Below are 26,603 nucleotides of genomic sequence, written 5' to 3'. Positions count from 1 at the left end.
TCTTTTAATAAAAGCATAGGAGAGAAGGGAGGTGAAATCAAGTATGTGGGCACCATGAATATTATGCCAGTATACCATGCATAACAATCTCCACTTGAAGACACCAGGAGTCTGCGAGTTAGTTGTCATTATTTCACCAATTCTAATTTAACTGTATAGCTCATTTTTATATTTCATTTTTGAATAGGCGATGAGTGGTAAGCATACAAGAAGCTTTATCTCATTCTGTTCTTGCATCCAATTGTCTGACGAGGAGATGTAGAGGAAAACACGCACCAGCTTGCAGATTGTTGCCTTTTCATGGTTGACATGTTCACATGCACCAGCTTTGGCTATTGCGGGAGTGATTGCTACAGTAGTGAGTGGGGCCTACATAAATGGGCTACCCCAATTATGTCACATCACAAAAGCCTAAGTACTAAATCGTTCCTCAGCGTACATTCGGACTCCTTGAAATTCGTTAATTTAGTTTAGCAACAAAGCTACAGTTATGAATACAAGGCCGAGTTTTTCGAGCCTGATCTTTAACAGACGCTCGTCGTAATAACTTGATCAACTTTTCGAACATATTATTTATTTTATTTTTTTGGTTGGCGTCTATTCCCGGTACTGAGACCTACACGTCCGCACGATTCACCTTGAGTTTTGAGAAGGACGCGTGTCCTGCAGGGGTCGAATTCAGAAAGCTTTTCGTTCGTAGGTGCCATCTGCGGCTGGCCGTCACCTTCGTTAGTAATATGTCCGACATTCAAATTCGTTGGCGTCAGCCCCTACGAACAGTCTTGTCGTAAGAATTTGTTGGAGAATACGGGCCGAGATGGGGGGGGGGGGGGTCCGCGTGCTTTATGTTCTTCATGCTTCTTTCGCCTCTGTCGAACACGGCCCACTCTGAGGCCGTGTTCTGGAACGTGGCCCACTCTGACTCGATGGCCCACTCATGAGCCATCGAAGGCCGAAAGAACCAAAGTGTCACAAGGGAAGCCTGACAAGGGTTTTTCAGGTCCTTCTCACTCCGTCACTGCATCGTAGACTGGTTTAACAGCGCGCGCGCGCGCGGCGATGCAAAACGCCGCGGCTTCGCGCCTCGCGCCGGCGCGTCACGCGACTCCGCCGGCCGCGCGCACGTGACGACAGCTTTCGAGGACCGCCACGGCAGGGCGCCTGCGGCCAAGCGTCGGCCGGGCCCTGGACAAGCATCGCCATCCGTTGGCGGCGAGCTACGCTCCAAGACCTCGCGAAGGTCTCCGCTGCCGGACCGTGCGTGCGAGCGCGTGGCTGAGCCTTATCCCCAGCGTGCATGAGAAGCGAAGAGTCCGAGCTCGTTGCCTCTTCTCCTGCGAGACGTACAGCGTTCTCTTACTCCGTGTGGTGTTCCCTATTAATTTTTTTTTTCGCTTTCTGTCTCTCTCTTCTTTACGAAGCTCAGCGAGGAGTTACACGCAATTGACTGCCGTCACCTGCACAGGCCACGCTGGGATATTTTTTTTTCTGCCGTGATCGCCGCGGCGGACGACCGGGCGAAGTTTCCGTCACACCTGCTGCTTAACATCACCGGAAGTTCCCGGCTGCTTCGGCACTGCGCGTCGCAGACCCGGAGGCAACAGCCGGGCTTATCGGCATCGAGGTAAGCGCTACACACGTCGAGTGGTCTCGGCAAATGCAAACAGCCACCAACCGCAGGAGGTTGCCACACGCTTTTTTTTCTCTCTCTTGCGAAGTGACAGCACGCTCTCTAGAAGTGAAGTTGAGGCCGCGCCAAGATTCCCGGCGACGAAGACAGTTCCACGGGCATGCCTCGCGGTCCGGGCACCAACGCTATACTTTTTTTTTCTTTCTCGTTTTCTGCTAGCGAGTTTGTTTCCTTTTGTTTTAAATCTAATATACAAAGCTCCGGTGAGGCGAGTGAAAAAAAAAAGAAAAGAGGTTGGTGAAACGCGGAGATTTCGGCGCTTGCCCAAGCGCAGGCAAGCAACAACAGCCATCTCTGACGCCTTTCGCTGGCGAAGCGTTCCTGCAAGCATACTTTTCCAACAATGCACCCGTGCGAACAGTAAGCCTGCTTTGGGCTTGCATAGTACTTCACTCCCTGACTTTTTTTTAAATACTTGTTCATGGTTCACAGGAAAATCGTGCGTGTTAGTCAATCCGCGACAACAAGCAAACATGCTGATTTTTTCCTAGTGGGCTTCTCTCCTGAAACAAGCCGACTAAACTGCCAGCAGAAAGATAGCCTAGGAGGAAACAAACCTGGGGATAAAATTCCCAGGATAATATCAGTTATGTTCACTTCTACATGTTGTGACTGTCCGTGTTAAAATGTGCCAAGAAAACTGCTCGTGACCGTGCCCGAAAAACTGGACAATCGCCCCTTCACAGAAGAAAAAGTTCTAGGACACTGGCCCAGGCGGGTTTTGTCACTCAAAGCCTTATGGGCTTTGCCGAAGATTTTAAGGGCTTGTGAATTGTGCGACCGTCTTTGAATGTTGTAGTGCGTGGCATCGCGTTACTGTGTGAATATTTTTCGGTTTTTTTTTCTTTTTTCTCATTTTATTCCCTTTAGACCTCTCCCCAACACGGGGTAGCCAGCCGGTACTTGCACTGGCTAACTTCCATGTCTTTACTCCCCTTTTGTCTCTCTCTCTTTCTCATTCGATGAGGAAGAGAAAAAGTTTTGCTGCATTTATCAAAACAGTAAATGAAGGAAATGGAAGGGGGAATTTCCTGTTATCATATCATACCACAGCAAAAACCGCCACTCGACTTGGCAAGAATTGAGGGAAGCGAAGAGAAAACAAATAGGCATTTACGCCTATGTTCCCGCAAGTCATGACACTACAATTCAAAGGAATGACTGGAGGTCGCTAACTGATAAGAGATAAATACTTGCGCAAACTCTACGTTCAGCACACACTTCGCAATCCCCCCTCAACAAAGAATTATCCTTATTCAACGCTGATAACGTATCGTAGCCTTAATACTAAGCAGGATTCCCACTGAAGTAGCAATTTTAATCGCCGCAACAAGGTTGTCGCCTATACTACATCTCACAAGTCGTTTCCAGTACTACCGAAGGTATATGAGGCGTACACAGGTAATATCCTTGCGCAGCAAAATATAGTTCCTGGCGTAACTGTCTGGTTATTGGCGGGATTAGAGAGCTTTATTTTGGCTTGGTGGATGATACTTTACAGCGATACGTGACATATTAGTACCTTTGCGTGTGCACGTTTTATACCGGGAATTACTGTGGCAGTAATTACTGTGGAGCGGGGCTACGCAGAAGCGAGTCCCACTCTTCCTCGCTGAACTTGGGGTATCTCGACCCGCCCTCCCAGAGCACATGTGCTAGAGTGGAGGTCTGCCCGCAGGACGGGCAGGTGCCGTCGCGATATACGTCGGGGTAAACCGTGTAGAACGCCAGACACGGATATGTGCCGGTCTGTAGCAGTCTAAGAGAAACGGCTTGCGCCCTATTCAACTTGGCGTGAGGGGGTGGAAAGAACCTTATAGACTTGTAGAAGAATTTCATAACCTCGTTGTGAGTAGCGGGAGCGTCCCTGTAGCCCTTGGGAGGAGGGGAATGGGCGGTCCTTACGGAGCAAGCGCCGTCAGTGAGCTCGCCCGCAGCCTCGGGAGAAGGTTCGGAGGAGCACCCTCGACCGACCCTACGTGAGCGGGAAACCAGTGAATCAAATGACGCGTGAGCGCATACGGACTCGAGACATTAAGACGAGAAGCTTGCTCGGCGGTGCAACCCTTCTGAAAAGCCCTAACTGCCGTTTCGGAATCGCTATAGATCTCGGACCCACGACCACCTAGCAGGGCAAAGGCGATGATGGCTTGCTCGGCGAATTCGGGGTCTGAAGTGCGAATCAAGGCGCTATTGGAAATCTTGCCGCTGGAGTCGACCGCGACGACGGCAACGGTCTTCCCATCGCTGTACTCCGCGGCATCGACGAAGCTTGCTCTGATGCTTTGTTGCTTGATCTATTTGAGGATCGCTGCTGCTCTGGCTTTGCGTCTGCCCACATTGTGGAGGGGATGGACGTTTCGGGGCACGAGGGCCACGTCGAACTAGTCTCGGATGCGCCTATGGATCGGGGTACTGACCATGGGAAATACCGCAGGGTGGTAACCCAGATCTTGGAGAATGCGTTTACCTGCCGCTGTGGTGGTAAGGCGAGTTAGTAGCGCGCGTTCTTGGGCTTCGGCAGTCTCCTCGGCGGTGTCATGTATCCCAAGCTTGAGGAGATCCTCGGTATGGGTCCTGATGGGTAGGCCGAGAGCCCTTCTGACTACTCTGCGGATGACAGCGTTGAGCTTGGCTTGACCCGCCATGGTTGCTTAGTGGCTATGGTGTTGGGCTGCTAAGCACGAGGTTGCGGAATCTAATCCCGGCCACGGCGGCCGCATTTCGATGGGGACGAAATACGAAAATACCCGTCTACTTAGATTTAGGTGCACGTTAAAGAACCCCAGGTGATCAAAATTTCTGGAGTCGCCCACTAAGGCGTGCCTCATAATCAGAAAGTGCTTTTGGCACGTAAAACCCCATAATTTAGGCTTGGCTTGCTCCGCTCTGAGCCAGTTGAGCATAGAAATCATATACGTGAAGTGGCATAGTACGAAGGCGTTGATCATCCTGGGGAGATTGTTTTCCTTCATGTCTCGGTGTCGGTTTGCAATTCTACGAACGAGGCGGAAAGCAGTGTCCGTCTTTGCGATGATCTTGCAGAGAGCGCTTCCGTTCCCGCCATTGAATTCGACAAACATGTCCAGGACCCGAATGACGTCGACCCTGGGTATCACCTCCCCGTCACAAGTTTGAAGGCTGATGGTGCTTTCGGAGACTGGCGTCCAATCTTTGAGTCTGCCTCCCTTCTCACGGCGCTCACGGGAGTATGAGCCATTGAGTTTTCGACATGCTGTTCTGTATGTTGTATGCGTGTTTAGGAAGAATTTAAGCACTGTTCGCTTCACTTTGCTGAGTGATTGTGGTCTCTGCCTTACGGGGGTATGAGCCATTCATGACGATAGTTTCTGCTCACGGAGAACGAAAATACATGGAACCCTAGCCATACACAGCTTCGCTGTAAAATTCGGCTTTTATATCTTCAAGAAAAGCTTCCAGAAGTAATATGGACATTTGTCGAGAACCACAGTATTCAAGACAATCGGAGATTATGACTTAAGCGTATATATGGAGCTGTCTTCGGTAGAAACAACCACCGGTGGCAATGCGGTCTAGATTGACGCCGGTCATATTTTATGATGAGGCGAACACGATCTCGCTAATTTGATTACGACACCTCAGTGCTATGCCCATCGGTCATACTCACGAGGATCTCGGTCACTATTTCTGTCATCGTGACAATTTAGATTTTTGTAATCTTAGCATAGCGGACGGCGAATGTCTTTCTACGTCTCATGACGGCTTAGCGCGAACAGTAAATGAAGCGTCCAGAATCCTCTCCCTCCCCCCCTCCCCCCCCCCCACACACACACCGCAATCACAGTGGAATTTATATTCGTTGATGGTATCTCAGGGCACTCTGCAGAAATACTCCGAGAAAAACTTCGCAGTTATAGAAGGTTAAACGATCGAGGATCCTTCGCAGAACGCAAGATTACAAAATAATTCAACTTTGTTGAAATCTTCAAAGCAAAATTTTGCAAAGTTTGTGCCCTTCTATTCGACGAGGTTTTTTGCGGCAGTTGCAAACCCTCGATCTCAGGCTGCAACGGCTCTTGAGGCCTCTCGATACGGGGCTTACGTCGTGCCAAACGGATGGACGAGCGGTCCGGCTGAGATGCGACCACGACGCTTGACCCGAGGACAGTGTCGATAACGGTCTCGCAAGCAGGGATCGATAGCAGGAAAGGCTCCTTCGCTGAGCGCGTGTCCGATTCTCGACCTCTGCAGGCACGATTCGCGATAACGGCAGCATAGCAGACCCACTCGTTCGTATCCTCGATAAAAGCGCCAGGGTTTCCGCGTTTGAGAGCTCCTTTTGCGATACCGCCAACTCCTGTGCTGACTACAGTATCGGGTTGTCAACGCATCTTGCCGAAGAAGCAGCGGGTGCGAGTGGCGAAAAGCAAATGTTTTCGCACGGATGTTGTCGGAGCAAAGCCAAACCGTCAAAAAACAGCGCACAAGGAAGAGAAACCCGCGGCGGCACAGAAAGAAAAAAAAACGAGTACATGGTTCACAATTTACCGCACGCAAAGAAAAAATTCCCAGGACGTGGAGACTTGAATGGACAGTGGTTCAACAAAAGATTTCTCTCGGGCCGGAACCAACGTTTCAAGAGAGAGAGAGAGAGACTTTTCTTCGTCGAGGACAGGGGCAAAGCTCCCTGACGGAACGTTGGCTCCTGCCAACGGTATCTCTTATTCGACACCGGATGAGGATTTTAAACATGTGAGACGGTACATAGCGTATGTGAATTATGTGCGAAATGAGATAGGTTCCGTCGTTTCTAGATCTTTTTTTTTTCTATTAAGAATGCGTGGGCTTATCTATGCGTACATAACATCTTCCCGTTTAAGACGTAATTTTATTATGTACTCTTTGTTGGTTTTCAGATGTAACATGTGTATTTAAGCATGAAAGTGTACATGTATATATTGTCACTTTTGTATATTTAAATCGCGTGTATGACTCAAACATCATGCAAAACTCAAACCAACGCAGAAATATGGCCGTGCATCTTTTAACCTATATTAAAAAAAACGTACATTTATATGTGCATGCTATACTTTCAAGTAGACTTGCCTAAATAATGGCTGCCTTCTTCCTTGAAGAAGCTACGATGCCTCACCAGACTGCCAAAACCGTCGCTGCTGACCACGTGCAATAAAGAGATTATGCTGCTGCTGATGATGTTAGGGCTTAGGAATCTCCAAGAGAGCGACAAATAATAACACGTAAGGTATCCATGTACGGGAACTGTGTGTTTGCGGCGTTTCACCCATGAAAAAATGTCGGCAGTATAAGTAGATGCTCACACGTACTCACTCACAATAATCTTTGAAGGTTGGGCGCTTCATTCACCCTCACGGTGCACTCCCACTCACCGGCACTTCCTCCCGTGCTTACTGACGTCCACTACACTCGCTGACAGTCACTCACACTCACCGGCACTCTCTACTGTTCATACTCACGTCCATTAAAGCTCCCTGGTGCTCACCCACGTTGATACTCACGGCAGAATGTTGAGCGAGTATCAGTCAGTGTACCGGTTAGTGAGTAAGCCGAGCTGTGCGAGTCGTGTGGGACTTCACTTGTATCCGAACAGCCAGATTTCTGAGCTTTGCGAACAGCCTTGTCGCGTTCTTTCTGATCGCAGTATTTCCAGCGCTTTTACAGATAAGCCAGAAAAGAGAATCCGGCGCCTCCTTCAAGCTCTAACATTTGCTTCGACGCTTTCAAAGGAAAGGCAACAGGTTCAATACCTTGTCGGACGTGCGTCACGTATCCGCAATAGCACATAATCGGTGGTAAGCTTGGAATAAATGTTGGCTGCAGTGGGAGCGCACGTCAGGCAGCAGCTTTGTGTGGAAGCAAGTTCTCGTTTCTCGTTCAACTCCGCTTTGGGCAGTTATCGTGATCTTGAGTCGAGCACGTTTGCCCTGTCTCTACAAAATCAAAGTGAACTCACTTTACAGCTCATGTTACGTATAACCTGTACCGTCACTTATTAGATCAATTAAACAGTTCGTAGTGGCGCATGTTGAGCCGTGCAAGCCGGATTCAATCGAAGAGCAATCTTGAACATTGCTTTTTGTGCGATAAGAGTTGGTACGTTACGTTAAGCGGTCCTGCCACGGGACGCGAGTATGAACAACAGCGAGTGCCGGTCAACGGGAGTGACTGTCAGGGAGTGTTGGTGCACGCCAGCCTGCACGGGAGTGAGTGCCGGTGACAGAGCTTAGCGCTGACCTAAACTCGATGCTTCGGAATCTATATGCTTTTTTTTTTGCGATAGCGATTGTACGGATGCTCGAGTCCCGCCGCCCGCGCCGTAAGCGCCGCCATCATGCTGCCCCGCCAACGGCGGTCCATGCGCGGCTCACACGTGGAGGCTTAGAGGGTCTGCAGACACGCGGAGTGTGTTTGGCTGCAAAAACGACGAAGCAAAGTGGAGGCACCGTCAACGCACCGCTCAATCGGCTGGGCGGCGGAGGCAGGAGAGCGTTCCGCCTTCCCTTGCTGATATGAGCGTTGTGCGCACGCTCTGGCCCGAGCGGAACGGGCAGTAAACGTCAAGCTATAGTTGGTCAATTCCAAAACGACTTGGCGTTGAGCTATAGTTCGGGATTTTTAGAAATAAACGTGTTGCGCGCACAAGACGCCATAGAGACAGACAGATAATATACTTCCTTTGTGTGCGGTGCCTCTTCTGCGCATAACATGTTTATTTTTGACGTTAGTTAATATTTCTGCGCTACTGCACCTCGGGGTGGGTAGTGGACGTGGTTGAAAATTGGTTTTCCTTAGGAAAGCGAAGGGATAGCGTTTGAGCACGGGAGCGTTGGATGTATTGTCCAAATCAACAGCTCTGGCATTATTACGTTCTCGTAAGGTATAGGCTGGCATGAAATAGAAAAGTCGTCTCTCCTAAGATGTGGCACTACTCGTGGAAAAAAAAGACGTTTCACAGTTAAAGAACATTTGCTCTGTGATCTGACTAGAGCCTGGTCAGGAGGCATAGCTCCACCAGTTGACTTGACCGGAAGTCTAACCGTTCTTGGCGGGATAACGAATTTAAGAGATAATTGCAAAAGCATGCATTAGCCAGATACGTTCATCAGAAGTACTCTATAATGTAGCGCGCAGCTGCTATGGAAACCATTGCTTATATATTGTTAAAAAAGGCCGGCAGTACCAGATGCGGCGCCGAACACCGTTAGCTGAAATGTAATCTATACTCAATATCATCACCACAGTGCAATTCAGTGAAGGCTAGAGTTTGTGTCAGCTAATTAGTAACGAGAGCCGCTTACGTGTTCCGCAGAAGCGAACAGGGCTCACCCACAATAGGGCCAGTAATCCTTCTGCCGGAATTTTGTTTCGCCAGCTTCACGAGGAGCGCGACGTGCTGAGGGGCGCACAACGGAGGACCCTTTCGTCTCGTTCTTTTTCCCGATTGGCTGACATGACCTGTACTTTTCGCTGCAAGCAGTTCATAGCATGTGGTGTAGTGAAGACTGTATAGGAGCACTCGTTGGCGGTAGGTCGAATGCTACCATTGTCTCCTGTCGGGATGCAAGAACCTGCCGCTGATCGTCGTTTGCATTGCTGGGAAGTTTCCTCAGTATATCTACGGCCATCACAAAGTCCCGCTGCCCCGCTTGTCTTTCTTATTGCATTACGACCAGCTACACTCTCGTTCGCTTATCTTCCGCGGGCCTCTCTTTATACGTATCTTGACCACGTGTACACCAAAGAAAGGTCACCTTTCCATAAATGCGGCTGTCGCCTGACTAGCGTAGCGTTTTTTTTTTCTCGTTGTTGCGTGTGGCCTTCGGGTCTCACGCGAAAGTTTCGCACATCTCGTGCTAAACCGTGGACGACTGCTACTGCAGCCCACGTGCTATATACTAGCGCGCTTAATTTCGCCATATTTGGCTTCCCTAGAAAAAAAAAACGTACGCAACGAAACAAGCAACGCCGACTGAGACAAATGAGGCAAGAACGAGGTTTACGACAGCCTCGAATGCGCGGTGCAACCCCCCATCTTGGGGTTAGAAGGCAACAATCTTATCGTCTCACGGGTGTTCCCTCAAGTCGCCTTGTCGGTTTTCGCACGTCTCTCAGAATCCTTGCCAGCTAACGTGTGTAGAACTCGACCATGCTGTCTGAGCCGAACGGGGGCTTCTTCGATAAAACCATATACGTGGCATGTGCCCCGCGATAAAGTTGTGCTCGGACCACTAGACTCATGCTTCCGAGCGTGTGCCGATATATGAGCTTTCCATTGTGGCCTAAGCTGTAACTCGCTGTCAATTACGAAAGCTGCGAATGAAATTGGAGTGGAATTTTCCTGGTGGAAAATATTAATGCGCATAAATGAAAGGTTGAAAGGAAAAGGCTAAAAGGCTTGCATGTCTAAGTTAGCGCATTTAGTCGTCGATATATATAGATATATGCCTGCGTTTGTTTATTTATTTATTAATTCATTCATTTCTTTTTCGGAAATTACTGGAAACAGTTCCTTCGAAGGACTCGACATTTAGCGCCACTCGAAGCTACTTCATTAGAGAAGTCTTTTTTTTCTGTCTCAAAGAAATGCAGCATGCAGGTCAGGATAGCTGCAGATCAGGCGTGATCTCAGAGCATCCGTTTTACTTGTGCGATCAAAGAGACAGGCGCAGGAATAAATGTCACTGTATGTGCATAGGTTGATAAAAAATTGAAGTTTTATGCAATGCATATGACTGCATTTCGTTTATGGGATAAGGGGAAGCCGGCACTGCGTGCACGCGTTAATGTCGCCTTTGTATCTTATCAATAACAAAGCCAAACAAAAAATGAAAAATAAGAAAATGTGGAGCGATAGAATGGCGCTAATGGACAGTTAATAATAAAAAATGTATTTTCCGTAACTTCTAGAAATTCTTTACAAAAGAAAATATTATATAAGCAAGACCTGTGTCTCAACAAAGAAAAAAGAAATCACGCTCGTGTGGGGCCTATGTGATGATACTAACTGGCAAGAAAATTAGTACAACAGTGATCCCCGGAGGAGGTATTTCACTGCAGCACCGATGTTCGTGCGGAGAAGTCGCACTAGCAGCTGTTAGAATTGCTTTCTGATTTTGGTAAGATAGTCCTGCTCATGTCTTTTATAAATGATATAAAATACACACTCGGAAAACTTTGCACTCTCACTTTATTTTCGCTCCCTTATGACAATGTGTAAGTGGCAAATAAGCAGTTATATCCTGCTCAGATAGCATTTTTTTTCCTTAGCTGGTAACCGTTACGAGATACAAAACATTGGGGTGCTCGATCGCAGTCAAGGTTCCAGGAATCCTGGCTGGGCATACGTTTAAGGTTTACGCACCGCTTGGTCTATTCCACTGAAGTTATTGCTTGCTTACACAAGGCAATGGCCCGATTAGGATGTTCATGAAAAAAAGCTAGATTTGTTGACTGATTGCTCGTTTTGCATCAGCGCACTATAACAAGGCATCATGCGTCAGAAGAACTACCGTGACGTCTTATCCCGCAAAACTTATCGAGCTCAACTGATATAACTGCCCCATTGAAGGATATATATTTCACTCGAAATATGCAGACTGAACCAATGAAATATGAGACGCAGGCGAATCTCGCTGTCAGTGTGCTTTCGCTCTGGTGCGCGAGATAGAGAGAGAGAGAGAGAGAGAGAGAGAGAGCAATGAAAGGAAAGGCAGGGAGGTCAACCAGACGAGCGTCCGATTTGCTACCCTACACTGGCAGCAAAGGAAAGGGGGAATAGAAAGAAGAAAAGAAGAAGGAAGGGATGACTATGTGTGCAGTGAAGCACTGTGACACGAAGGTGGAGTTCCATAGCTGGTGATCTGCGTTGATGACATCTGCGACGACCAAAGGGCCAGTGGTCGTTGCGCGAATAGGAAGCTGCGTGTGAGCTATGGGGCTTACTCGAGACTTGCAAGCACTGGATTAAGAGCATCCAGCACTTGCACTGCACTTCGCGCTGACGGAGTATGCAACTTGCTGAAAAGTACACGAAGGGTATTTATGAGGGACCGAAGCTTCACAACCACTTGCCGGTGTTCTTCGGACAATTTATCGGGAGTAGGCGCTGTGGACTCTACCGCGATTTGCTGTATCCTGTGATGTGACTGTGGCTCCGACTGTGGCATCTGTCGTAGCTCTAGCTATTGCTTCGGCTTCGGCGGAGGCTGTCGCTTTGGTAGCGCGGACCAAGCTTCAATAGTGGTGTTGTATGGCACGACCTTAGACTCCACTCCGCCAGGCCTAAGGGGCAGAGGAGGAGGAGTTTTCAGATGTATAGCGCTCTTCACAGAGGCATCTGTGTTCTTTGAAGTCCGATGGCGTAGGGAGCGTCGCTTTCTAGGGGCCACAACGGCTTCCCGACGAGACGAACGGTCTCTCGCCATCTGCTTCAAAACCTCCCTTCCTTTCTAAATTTCGGGGCGCTCCTTTGAGGCACCATCATGGGACCCAATGCAATTGGGACACTAGAGAACCATAACTACACAGGGTTATCTGCAGCGTGGGGCTCTGCGCAGCGCGTGCAAACTCTAGTGCTCTTCTCGTACACAACGCTTAGGTGCCCCAGCCTCATGCATTTGCGGCATTGCAGTGGCTTTCGGGAAAACGGTCGCACGGGTTGCCTAAAGTGGCCCACCTTGACGTGTGAGGGAAGAGATTCGCCCTTGAAAATTACCTTCACACAGCGAAATGCGCCGAATCGAAACATGTGAGTTATGGCGAAGCCATCAAGGGCTGGCTTCACTAGAATAGGCAAGTCAGCGCGGGAGATGGAGACGTCCACGTCGTAGATGGCACCAGTCGTGGCGTCACTGTGCAGAGGACTATAAGAGGGGGCGCGTCCATGCCGCGATGTTCCGTAAGTTTAGGTTTTAAAAATCGAAGTTACTTATAGTAAGGGATTACCGGCATGAATACAAGGAAAGGGGACACCACACAAGAAGATATGTAGAAACAGTGCAGGCGCGCTTACACTATATGTGTGTCCTCTTGCGTGGTTTCTTCCTCGCAGTTGATGTGACATAGTTACTAGCGTGAACAAGACAAACGAAAAAAAAAGAAAGGGATAGGACAAGACAGAGCGCTAGTACTGACAAGATTTATTCAGAAAAACACGCAGCGAGCTAGGCCACCGTATGCTCAAATAAATGCGCAGACAGACGCATAAACGAATGTGCCACGTTGGAGACAACCAAATGCGCAACGAAGCCGATAAGCGCCCACAACAGGCCATTACATAGCATTCACCAGGTTCTTCTCAAGGTGGAACACTTTTTTATCAATGAGTGCCAGAGATGGAGCGCTTACACATTAATAATTTTTGAAATGCAATACGCCTCAAATATTTCCCAGAATCAACACCAACTAGCCCAACTTCCTGCGTTAATTTCTTCTTTGCAGTCGCACTGCAGTTCCCCCTTCGATAATCTCAAACAAACTAGCCACCCAAGGGGATTAGCTTCTCGTGTTCCCCTTTGTTACGATTCTTGCAAAGCCTGCATTCGCCTCTCGCAAGCCCCCTGAAAAACGGGACGCGTGGCCGTGGCGCTACTTGCATGCCAGTCTTACGGACCAGTGGGTGTCCCGGCAGTGGAGTTCGAATCACGCACCTCCCGCAGCCGAGCCTACGGAGCCACGGCTATGTTAAGTAGCTCATTAAGCAGGTAACAGACTGAAAAAAAAATAAAGACGAGCTTTCCGCTGTGTAGGCTGCGGTCGATTACGGTTGTGACCAAAGAAAAATATCAGAACACGTCCAGTTACATTACAGGAGGAAACAATCACGAGACGACAGAGCTGCAAACGCAGGCGCTAGCGATAAAAAAGAAGGGGAAGGGGGAAAGGGTGGAGGGGGGGAGCGCGCGAAGCCCGCGAGGTGCGCGTTCTTCCAAGGCCGTGGACGCAAGTGGTGACGCAGAGACACGAAGTGACCAACGCGAGGACGGCTATGGGAGAACAAGGCGCTCCTGTGCCGTTTTTTGCGCTTGGGCTGCGGTCTTTTTGTTATCCTCAGCCCCACACGGCAGTGCAGGGAATCACTGAACGACCACGTTGGTGCGAGGCCGTATAGCCGCACTGGCTGTCGGCCTTGACGATACGCTCTTTTCTTACGCACGCACGCACTCTCTCTCTCTTTCTCACTTCATTAGTTTCCGCAATTGAACACATGCCTTAGCACAATTAAACGAATGTTTTAAGTGCTGATTGCGATTTCTTGCGCGAGTTTTAGCCCCTTTAGCCGCGAACTATGTGAAGGGGTGTTCTGTAGCCTCCCCAAATTGATATTCTTTCTGCAAATACGGCACAAACATTGCAAAAAACATTTCCCACTTGTAACGTAAGTATTCAAGTCACGTGAAGTCAGCCGTCGTATTTAAGAGAGAGAGAGAGAGAGAGAGAGAGAGAGAGAGAGAGAGAGAGAGAGAACAGAAAAGGCAGGGAGGTTAAGCAGAGATTAGTCTCCGGTTTCCTACCATGCATTGCGGTTGGGGAATAGGGGTTAGAAAGAGGACAAAGAGGAGAGGGTTAAAAAGGTGCACACGCAGAGACACACACACGAAGGGCGTTCCAGTTACAGACATTAACAAAGGTTGGTAGATCGCAAGAAGCGCAGTAGCGCTTGCACGGCCTTCTATATTTAAAAATATATAATTATGGATAATGGCCTCTGACATATGATGAGTTACATCATGAAAAAAAAAAGCTTTGTTGCGAGTATATTTGCTGGTTAGCGTTGAGTAGAGGGCCTTGGGACGCTAGGAAGAACTCAAATTAACAGCAGTGATATCGACCAACATATTGAATTTATTGTCGAACCTGCAGGAGCACCTTTTATTAAAACAGGATAATTTTTTATATCACCGCGAACCAAAACGACTTATGACGTGTGTTTTGTTTAGCAAAAGGTTGAGCTTGTATTCAGCGCTATGTTCAAAGTTTTTCTCTAGTCCCTAATCGGAACAATTCAAAAGTAAGTCGCGTGACTTCTTGAAGACACCCATGGCCCAAAGAGTTGCCCTTCTGCCTCCGTTTTCAATGCCTTTGAACGGGCTTCAAGAGAATACGGCTTCAGGCTTCATGAATACTTTTAATTGGAACTGCAATAAATGCCGAAAATGGATATAAATACCATAAAGAAGATGTCACCATTTTTTAGTTCTTGGAGCGGTGAGACGACACAAATCTTCGATTAAATATTGATGGCTTTTCTAAGAGGAGATGTACGAGGAGAAATAAAGAGCGTGGACAAATAGGACCGAGTGCCCTCTCCGTAATATCGCTGTAGACGTGGCACGTGTAAACATTGCGGAGTACGGGGAGTCCCATCCCTCCCCACTCGCTCCCCTCGCCACTTTGACGGGCTGATTGTCGCACGTAGCAGCACACTGACGCGAGGTGACCCCGCTATTAGCTCGGCGAGCTATACACGGGAGACGGGACGCGCATGGCAACAGGGCAGCTCGCAGCGCCGCTCTGCGCGCCTGAGACATCGTCACCCAAGAGCAAAAGCAGCCAGAAGTAGACGCCTGCAATCGGCTCGCGCGCCTGCCTCGGTGTCCGCGAACTAGGCGCACGCGAGAAGCGTCGTTCACGAAGACGCCCCACCGACGGAGTGATTAGCCTAACCGCCGTGCCGGAAGCAACATGCGGAACAGACCCGCCTCCGCACGGCAGAACTTGCCGCCTTCATGTCCCCGCGGAGCGCGACAGCGCACTTCGCCTCTCCTGCACTGCTAGCTGTTGCGTGCAGAACTATCCGACACTGGAGTGAGTGAGTGAGTGAGTGAGCTCAGTGAGAGAGTGAGCTCATTGAGTGAGTGTCTCAGTGAGAGAGTGAGCTCAGTGAGTGAGCTGAGTGAATGAACTGAGTGAGTGAGTGAGTGAGTGAGTGAGTGAGTGAGTGAGTGAGTGAGTGAGTGAGTGAGTGAGTGAGCTGAGTGAGTGAACTGAGTGAGTGAGTGAAGTGAGTGAGTGAGTGAGTGAGTGAGCTGAGAGAATAAGCTAATTAGTAAGTGAGTGGGCAAGCGAGTGATTGAGTGCGCAAGAGAGTATGCTGTCGAGTAATGAGGCGAATCAGTATGCCGATAGCTTATGAATTAGTGAGCGACAGAGCGAGTGATTCATCGAGTCAATGGGCAGGTGACCAAGTGTGCGAATCAGAGAATTAGCGACTGAAGAACTGACAAAGAGTGAGCGAGCGGGTAATTGAGCAAGTGAGTGAGTCAGTAAGTGAGCGAGTCAACCAGTAAGCGGCAGAATTCCGTGAAGGAGCGAGGTGCCTGGATCGCGGGGTGGCTTTGTAGCGATGCTGACTTTTCTTCCGACCATGGGCTTAATTAGATGCGTGTTCGACGTGTAATGAAATTACAGCGGTTTAACTAATTAGTCCACTTCGTAAACTCACCCAGCACAGACAACAACGTAGCGCATCTTGGCGTAACAAAGTATATCCTCTCCTCGAAAAATTACAGAATAGGACCGTGTTAAAATGTGATCGAACTGTGGGACAACCTGGAAGTGACTTACGCTGCAGTAGCGAATGAGAACTCAAAGATAACACACGTGCGCACAAGAGAAAGCGAAGCTGGATTAGCGCTAGCGGGTAGCTTTACTTTCGCTTTCGTTAGGCGAAGCAGTGATGCGAACATCACAGAAAGGTGATTTCGAGCGAGAGGCTCAAATGATCGTCACGGATGGCTAGGAATTAACGCGGATTCCCGTGGCGCTTGTTTCACGCGGGGGTGCACGGCCCTGAATTATAGTTAGCACGCGAAGAGTTTCCTGGAAGGCGACGTCTGGACAATCCCTCCATGATCCCTGCGCGCAACAATGCGGCGCATCTTGTCTGTGCTTCTGCAAGCCTTGACGCAGCTGTTTTTTGTCGGGCGCAGAGGGAATGGAATTGCTTCTTCTGAATCCTTAGGTTGTAAGATTAATAATATATATATATATATATATATATATATATATATATATATATATATATATATATCGGTTGTTTCAGGGATCACTTTCAAAATTGTTTTTAATGCTTGTGGCAGATAGCACAATTACAGTCCATGAGATGGTGTACATGAAGACGCGGACATCACTTGCACCAAAAATTTAAATGAAAAATCGACTAATTACCAAATTGACTAAGTTTTTTTACTGCTGACCTGATGGCACCAGTTTCGAGATATTAATTCCCGAACTTCGCGGAGGCATGCATTGGCGTTCTAGTTATTAACGAAACGAAACGTAGTTTCGTTAAGAAAGCAAGTGGAAAGATAGTGTACTTTTACCGCAAGTATGACGCCGCATATCTCGTAAATTGTGTCTCCCACACTATTCTTTTCAAGTGGGTATGCCTTGCAGTCTCGCTCGCTAGAATTCGTAAATAATTATAACAGAATAGCTTTGTCATTGGATGTGGTAGTAGTAAAATAAAATTCTAATTCTCTGCCGTACTGCTCGCAATATGCTACGAGCATCGTTTGGTGTACTGACGCCAATGCCACCATGTTTGTTCTCCTTGTTAAATTGGTTTAAGCGAGCCTCAAGTGCACCGATCGAATCCTTTTAATTTTCCGTTCTGCCAAGAAGTGCGACACGCGTTTTCGTCTGAATGCCATGGCCAGTCCATGCTCCTGAAGGAAAAAAATATCAAGTTGTTTTAGTGCACTTCCTTTAGCGCAATACAATCATTAGCCATAGTTCCTTGGCCCTATTTTTGGACTAATTCTGATGCAATTCCATAAGTAGCACCATTGCCAGAGGCTCGCAATTTCCCTGCACTATTTTTGAAACGCGGCTTTCGTTAGAAAAAAACGCCCTCAACCTCCCTCATTACTTCACAGATCAAAGTAATTATCATTCCCAAGCAATTCGGCCTCGCTCAATGTGCAATTACCGGCTTCTTAACGAAAGCTCAAGACGACGCTAGTTGTATTGCTCGCGTGTTGTCTGACACGCAGCCTAAACAGCCCACTAGCGCCACCACCACACCTGCGTCAGAGGCAGTTCCCGATTGATTGATTGTTCATTCATTCATTCATTCATTCGTTCCTTCCTTCCTTCATTCATTCATTCATTCATTGGGTTCAACCCCCAAAGCAAGACCGCAGGGCTGTGAGGGGCTACATAGTGGAGGGGGCTCCGGATTAATTTTCACCACCTGGAGTCCTTTAGGGTGCACCTAAATCTAAGTACACCAGCGCTTTTGCATTTATAACCTTAGCAAGATGGGGCATCCGCGGCCGGGAATGGAACTCGCCACCAGTGCATGCTTTGCAGCAGAATGCCGGAGCCATTGTCAAAGACATTTAATGTGTAATCACTCATTGGCGAATTCCCAAGCGAAATCTGTCCGTGATACGAAACATTTAATGCATTGTATCTGCACAAAAAAATGCGCAATTTACGAAGGCATTTATTTGTTATAGTGTTAATGTAGATGATTGGTAGCTTCATAAGTGAAAAGGAACAACTTAAAAAAATTATCAGAGAGGATACCCACATACATAGGGCTCCATAGAATATCCATGGGGAAGCCTATGGTAGGGGTGGGCCAACTGAAATTTGAGGGTGGACTACTTTGAAATTTGGAGGTAGGCCAACTTAAATTTGGGGGTGGGCCAGCTTGAAGTTTACGGGTGGGCCAACTGAAATTTGGGCGTTTGCTTACGCACACTTTGACAACTCCGACGGAGTTTCTGCATAATTGTTATAAGTACGGACGTGTGCTCTACATACTAGGGACAATTTTATGCAGTGACTCGATCGCCTTCATTGATGATATTTTATTCATTTTTTCTATTGGCTGGGATGGCAGTAAAAGAACATTTCATTACTCTGTCGTAGCTTTCATTACTTTGTCGTTTGTGCGTGGTAAAATGTTTTTTTTTTCTTGCTTCATTCCAGACACTTTCCACTGGGTCAGTAGGTAGGCAGGTATTTCTTGTATTGCCTCGTTTCGACCATCTGTAATGATGATGATGACATGTCTTTATTACGCGTTGGCTTGAAGGCCGACTATGTGTAATAATTTTGTCACCGACTGTGGAACTGAAAGTCCGTCTTCTAACACAGCAGACAAATGTTCTAACCAATAGGTCGCGATTAAATTTTTTTTTCTTTCAAGTTATTTATTACAATGAATGAAATGACCGACGTTCAGGAACTATTTGCAATATGATGAGCATCAAATGGTCATCGCATATGAAAAGTGAACACCAATCTGTCTCACATTCATTTCGATCGTAAATGCGCTTCAGGTGCATAATAATCTGAGTGAAACGTACCGTTGAATAAACTCCTTTCTGCATTTCGGTCTTGCATGCACACGAGCGTTCCATTGAGCACGCAGGCTACGATCGCCCGCAAACGCCTCTAGTGCCAAAGCCGCCTGGCTCTTTGAGACTGTTGGCGCGTGTGTTACGTGGCAGTTTCTCGTGTTCTTTCCGCGTGACAGCTCGCGCTTTAAGAAGTTGTGCCAGACTATCGTTTTCGGGATCGGCCCACATTCCTCTGTACTCTCCGCGTTGCAGCTAGCGCTGTGCAGAAACTGTGCTACGTCGTACCAGCTTCATGATCGGCTCTGGTCAAACAGTTCTTAACATTTACTTCCTGGAGTGCAAATGCCGTTGTCGTTTTAGTATAGAGCACACGACATAGCCGTATAGGCACGTACGATTGTACAACATGTAGTCGTTGATGACGTCCCAATCCACGTTTCGCTCGCTTACGCCCTTACCCAGTATCCATATGTAAAACTCAACAACCGACACATCGCAAGATCGTGCAGAAATCACGCCGTCGGCGTCACATGTTCGCTGTCACCATCGTCGTGCTTCTGTCGTCACACGCACGCTCGCGTGAGACACATAGGTGTTCGTGTTACACAAACGCGTTGGTCTACCTGGTAACGCTTTGCGCAATACCAAACGATGTTGGGTAGCCAGCTACCAGCAATGTGCTTCGCGTAACATCGATTCCCCGCGGTGCGAGAGGTCCCCATTTCTTTATCTTTACTTTTTTACTCATTCTTGAAACAAGCTTATGATTTATTTATTTTTTATTATCTTATTGTTCTGTCATACCTGTGAATGGAGTAGTCCGACGCGTGTTGCTTCCAACCTCTCCACTCATATCCCATTTAACCTTACCTATACGTGCCATAACCATCGCGCCACCACGGCAAGTACTGCACGCAACTAACCGCGCCGAGGATGAGCGAAGCCACTCGGGAGACGCGAGACCGCGTGTCGCGCGAGCAAAGGAAGCGGCAGTCGCGAGGCAGCGGAAAAAAACCCAGCGGGTTCCGCGCTTCCAGACTGCGCGCTGGGAAAAGAAAACAAAGCGAAGGAGCAAACGAAGGAGCAACAGACACAAAGGCTAGCGCGTGCCGTTGCATTGACTTGCCGTAGCTCCTCTTAGTGATTTAGTCGTTCTATTTAAGACGTCCCACGCGCATTCATTTGGATGCGCTTCCCAGGGCTTCCCCACTTCTCTTTTGTTTTCAGACCTGTAGAATTCATTCAGACTTACTGCTCCCGCTCCACGTGTTGACGCAGTTTAAATTGGGCGCCCAGGTCGAACGCTGTAATGGGTCTGGGCTGGTAAGGATGGGAGGCGAAAAGCTTGGAAGGGAAGGGAAGGGGGAGTGGGAAGGAGAGAATGTTCCACACTCTTAAACCTACATCGCAATGGACGGAAAGGTATTGCATTTGGTCGCTTTGCGCACGCTTTCTTTCTTGAAGTTGAACGAACGTCGGGCTGACTGAATGAACGATTTTTTTTTTCTTTTTGCACAACCGGAGTACGGAAGGTTTGTGTCAATTCTTTGTGTGGCGGTAGGTCGCTGATGAATTGATTGATTCGTCATTTACATCTGCATATCCACAAGCTACTGAATCAGCGAAAGGGTAGAAAAGCATGGAGAGAGATGCTGCAATGCTCGTCTACTCAATCAACACGAGCTGAATTATGAATTTAACACTGAACTTGGTGGGAAGCGCTATGTTTGAATGGTTGACAATTTGAACGCACGCCTTCTAAGACTTTCTCGAATGGAAACTGCCACAGAGGTTCATATATGGAAACGTTACCATCGCCTTCTTCACAGACAAACGGAGAAAGAAGTGCGAGCGATCCAGGAGCAAGGAGACGGGGGTCATGCAATATGAAAATCCAGAATGCAGGAAAATAAAGCGCGGCTGCCTGCACGATGTCCTGAAGCTTTGAGCTGCTCATATCAGTCTTCCAATAACGTTGCTGCGCGCAACCGATTGCGATAGCGCATAGTGTATACACGCTGCGGAAGTTGACGCGTTTCTGCAACGCTGATGTCCACCGACGTTCCTCGCAAACATCGCTCGAGGTAACTCATAACCAGTGCATCTGACATGACGTTCCACACGTCTTATCTTCTTTCTCCCTGTACAGGCCGGCTAATCAAAAATAAACAGATCGGACAACACAGATTGAGCACTACATTTTTATTCAACTTTATGATGCGCCGTCAGCGTACATCTCCTATACTCAATTTCCGGCGCTAAAAAGCTAGTGGCGCGGATAGACGCTAGCCTGGGGCTTGTACAATATTTTTCTAGCAACTAAAATACAAAATGTATATATCTGAGCACTTCTCCGGGTGTCGAAGCGCTGCAACGTTAAAAATTGGAGGACGCTTAAGCTTCGCCTTCAAGAGTGGAACGCGACAGCGTTCCCATCGACCCGCCAAGGGGTGTAAGACAATGCGCTACGGCGCAGGGATCACTTACGAGGCGCCCCGCATCGGACTTTGCGGCCACCTATCATACGGAGAGCGTCGAGCAACGCATCGTTCTGCGCGGCAACGAAACGTGCGCCTGAGCAAACGGAACGAACCAAAGAACTCGGTGTCTCGGAGGGGGAAACGATCTACGCCAGCCAAACGTCGTGATCGGCACGGGCAGAGAGATAGATAGATAGTGATCTAAAGAAAGGAACGGCGCTTGATTCTGCAACCCGCGTGGGAGCACGGCGAAGCGTCGTCAGGGGAGAGGGAGTCGGAGCCGCGACGCGCCTGGCACCGGTCCGCGCACAGCCCCAATGCGCGCATGGAGCGCCACCTGTCGGGGCAGCGCCGTACATTGAGAGGAGGGGGTCTTCTGTGTTTGCCGCAAGATGGCTCTGCGTGTGCGGTAAGCGCAGAAGAAATGTAGCGGAAACTTACTTCGCTACTCGTGTAAATGCGACTTCTGTAAGTTACATGCTCATAATTACCGATATACACCGCAGTATAACTTTCTACGGCACATTTTTAAGGCAACACCGCGTTCACTAGAAGCGCGTTTGTACCGCTTTCAAGCGTCGAACTCGTGGCTGAGTGGTAGCGTCTCCGTCTCACACTCCGGAGACCCTGGTTCGATTCCCACCCAGCCCATCTTGGAAGTTGCTTTTTATTTATGAAGTGCCTGCCGTGATTTATCGCTCACGGCCAACGCCGCGGACGCCGACGCCGACACCGACGCCGACGACACCGGATTTTCTGCGACACGAGCTCCTTAACGCTATCGCGTTAATATACGAGTTAAACGCTATCAGTGTTTGAAAGAATATCCTGCGCTGGCGCATTGCTGGACATGGGACACGCCGCCCTAATCCAAATAACGCCTGTGAGCTAACAGCACTTGCTGTACGTCTACGACGTTAATATCTAGTGGAATTCGATAACGCACTAATATGATAGAGATAGAGAGAAAAGAAAGGCATTGGGGATAACCATGGTTGTGCCCGGTTGGCTACCCCACACTTGGAGAAGGAGAAATGGTCCTGAAAAATGAGGAAGATTAGAAAAAACATAAGAAACAGTACAACGCGTCAGTGTGCACCCACCCACAAAGGAACGTTAATAATGGTAGAAGAGCGAGAGAGAGAGGAAACAGAGGAAAGGTAGGGACATTTTCAAGGAATGGTCCAGGGTGAACCCGTTGGCCTCTACGTCCGCCACAAAACGTAGCGTCTCTTTCGTCTCTTTCGCGTGACACCTCGAATTCAGTCAGGCGTCTGTTGTGAGCATTCGAAATATACGTATACAACACGCGTCGTTGGGCGGCACCAAGTCCGCCTCACCTCTTTATTGCCACCTGCTTTCGACCGTACTATGGCGCCACAGAAAAAAAACATACAGAAGAAAGCTTCAACATCTTGTACAGTGTACAAGAACCCAAACAGCTACATCTCTGCACGCGCTCCGCATTTTTTTTTTCGTTTTTTTTTTTTGCGCGCGTTCAGCTTCAAAATGGTTGTTAGCCGGCCTTATTGGTGTATGACCAAATAATACGGCAAACAGCGCAAAAATAGCGCCTGTGTATTCAATTCCGTAAATTCTTTGTCCAGCTTCTGCGCTATTTGCCGTATGATGGCGTTCAGCTTGCATGGGTTGTGCATTGAGCACTGATTGCATTCAGCATGCGGTGCGTTCGTTTTAACGAGGAATCACGAATAAAACGACGATGCTGACTGCCGTGGTGTTAAGGGACGTGTTAGCATTAAGACCCGTAATTCCCGTCCTGGTAACAGGAGAGCCTGACATCAAGTTTGTACGCAGCAAAATCACCCGGGAAGCCAAGTCCACTGCGAAGGCAGTAATGGGTGTATGGGAGACATGTCGCCTTTGGATCTGCCTGAGGATCCAATACGTAAAAAAATTTGCAAGCCACTGATTCTGACATAAAAGCACTGTTTCCAGATCGACGAAAATATAAATCCTCAAGTCCCCGCGCATGCGCAGCCTGCGCGAAGACTCAGCGGGGAGAGAGAGAGAGAAAGAGAGAGAGAAAGAGAAAGGAGGGAGAAGCAAAAATGCTTCTATGAATAGCTCTGGGTGAATTTTAAAGATCCCCACGTGGTCAAAATGAACCCGGAGCTCTCCTTCATATTTTCCTCGGACATGAAGAAAGATGAGGGACACAATTGCTTTTCAAGTCGGTTCTCGTTATGTTACGAGTACGAAAAAGAAAGAAAGAGATAGAGAATGAAGCATTCTTTTTTGTTCAAATACCGTGATCAGACGCTTTTCTCATATTACAAGCGCAACAGGAAACTGAACACAGAGAGATTACGATGAGAGAGAGGTATAACAATGCTATGGTTCTTGCTGATGTATATAGCCTGGTGTTAGGTAAACTTCGGTTGTCGGCGTATTTCTCTTTGTGCCCCGTTTCTATTGCGCAGGTATACGTATCAAGAATCTAGCAACCAACCAGCCCGCTTGGCAACATCAGTTATATAGTTGCTGAGAACGTTATTTCCATGTACGTGGACAAAATATAACCAGCTCCTCGGGTTTCTTATAGCAAAAACGATGTTTTGTTTGTTTGTTTAGCACGGATATGAAGAGCTAGCAATGCGTGGTATAGGTTGGCATGCTGAATTCTATATCGCAGATTTTCGTGGCAACTCGCGGTATTCAAAACGCACTTCACGAGTGCGCTTTGGCGTCTGTGACAACACAGCGGTCTACAGATCAGATCAATTTTGATTTTCATGAAAGCTGACCCCAAGAATATGCGTAAATGATTCCGTATGGTTCCGCAACCATCTGACTTTATATCGTGCAATATTTTGTGCAATCACTTCACAGTTAAATTTAAAAAAGATTGGAGGCAAGGCACATTATGATGGGTAAGGGGTCTGAATGATATGCGGCGCCTCCCATAACGGCTATGTTGCCTTAGGACGTTAAGCGCAATCAATCAATCAATCAATAAATCAATCAATCAGATAGATAGATAGATAGATAGATAGATAGATAGATAGATAGATAGATAGATAGATAGATAGATAGATAGATAGATAGATAGATAGATAGATAGATAGATAGATAGATAGATAGATAGATAGATCCAAGAACGCCCCATGCACAAAGCAAGACGACCTATCGCTGTACTGCAATATGTGCAGCATTTATTTTATCTTTTATTTTTTATTCCTGTAGATTCGCAGTTCTCGCTAGCACGTCGCTTCTCATCATACCCGAGAAGACCGGCAAGGCACGCGAGCTATAGTGCCGTCGCTACCTATTAGTGCTTCGAACGCAACAAGTCTCTCGCGGTTCGGCCCCGGAGCTTGACCCTTTGCGCAACTCTGCCGTGCCCGCGGCCCACGCCCGCCTGCTCATTTACTGCGCGCTATGTGCGCCGTTAACGGGTTCCCGCTGCGAGCTCGCCACGGCCGGTCCCACCTGTCGTCCTGACTTATCCCCGCGATACGTCTTCGTAAGAAACACGAGGAAAAGGGTACGATAGCGCGGACGGCGCTGCTCGTCAACTGTCATGTCGACGAATTAAAGGTCTGCTGCGAGGCTTGACTGTGTCAGTAGTAGTCGCCAATGGCGTGACTCGGTTCCCTCGCGTTCGGAGTTTCGCAGGAATCAGCTAAAATTTGTTTCGCGCAGTTCTCCATCTGACCCATCGAAAAACGCCCATGCTCTAATGAGCGTCGTGTCGGACGACAAGCCAATCCCACACGGCATGCCAGAAAACGAAGACGGAACGTGATCTGCGGCTGCATTAGAAGTCAGTCGGGAGCCACCTCAATGAGCTGATGGGAGCTGTAGCTAGGACAATAACAGAGGTCATGTTCGATTGTTTCCTCGTCGCCGCAACTATCACAGGCAGCACTGTCAATCATTCCAATGCGGCAAGCAAATGCATTCGTGAAAGACACTCCTAGCCACAATTGGCAGATAACAGTTGCCTCGATTCGGGATAGTTCAGATGGAATGCGTAATCAGAGGGATGGTGCAGGCGGTGCCGTCGAGAATGTCGGAAAGCTGGCGTGTTCCACATAGATCGTGTGGTATCACGCGCTAGTATGCGAAGCTTTGTTGCTGCGTCAGTTCTTGTTAGGGGGGATGCGTTCCTTCACGGCATTTTAATAATAATAATAATATTTGGGGTTTTACGTGCCAAAACCACTTTCTGATTATGAGGCACGCCGTAGTGGGGGACTCCGGAAATTTTGACCACCTGGGGTTCTTTAACGTGCACCTAAATCTAAGCACACGGGTGTTTTCGCATTTCACCGCCATCGAAATGCGGCCGCCGTGGCCGGGATTCGATCCCGCGATCTCGTGCTCAGCAGCCCAACACCATAGCCACTGAGCAACCACGGCGGGTTCACGGCATTTTCGTGAGCCCTCCTAGCAGCTTCATCGGCGTTTTCATTGCCCTTGATGCCGCATTGGCCTGGGAACCACTAAAAAGTCATGTCCTTTCTCTGCTAGCTGGTGATATAGCTGATATTTCTAGCACAAGTTGGTCTTGTGGCCCACGATGTAAAGCGGATAGCAAACAATGCAGAGCTGCCTTCGAGTCGGTGAATATGCTCCATCTTCATTGTACACCGCATAACCGTCCCTCCCTCCCCCCCCCCCCTTTCTAGCTCGTAACTGCCTAGCATAATAATAAAACACGCGTATACCAAGAAAACATATTGAAATAATACCTTGTTTAATGGTTAGTAATTAACTGTTTTAACGTTCAGGGGTCAAGGAATCGCATCACTCATTCCGTTCTTTAATGAAGATAACAGAAAAAAAAACACTGGTTAAACATGTAAGTGTCGCTTTTTAAGTGCTGAACGCCTCAAATCCGCAGCCGTCGATGTTGTGCGGTGAGATCTTTGAAACTGAATGGTCACGGCTTTTTCGGGGAACATCACAGCTCCTATGGATCCATCTACGGTTGTCGAGCGAACACTGTAAATCTGGAGGTGATCCTTGTATGTCTCGTGCAGCATGAGTAGAGATAGCTGCTTGAGAGCTGGCAACGGAAGTCCTGCTTTCTTTCGAATTCCCGGTACTGAAAGTCAAACTTGTGGGCGA

General features: G+C 48.2%; 1 protein-coding gene across 1 annotated transcript in view; it reads left to right on the top strand.

Moving 5' to 3' along the window:
• The first annotated feature begins 916 nt into the window (after positions 1–916).
• LOC142582812 (monocarboxylate transporter 13-like) overlaps positions 917–26,603 on the top strand; it is a 92,218-nt gene continuing 66,531 nt past the window's right edge. Inside the window, exon 1 of the mRNA XM_075692869.1 lies at positions 917–1,624. The gene's annotated coding sequence lies outside the window, so the exon portion shown is untranslated. The remainder of the gene's footprint in view (positions 1,625–26,603) is intronic.

This window comes from Dermacentor variabilis, chromosome 5 (genome assembly GCF_050947875.1).
Source record: "Dermacentor variabilis isolate Ectoservices chromosome 5, ASM5094787v1, whole genome shotgun sequence".
In the NCBI taxonomy this organism is placed as follows: domain Eukaryota; kingdom Metazoa; phylum Arthropoda; class Arachnida; order Ixodida; family Ixodidae; genus Dermacentor; species Dermacentor variabilis.
Note: the sequence above shows the minus strand (reverse complement) of the source record. Positions and strands in the feature narration are given on the sequence as shown.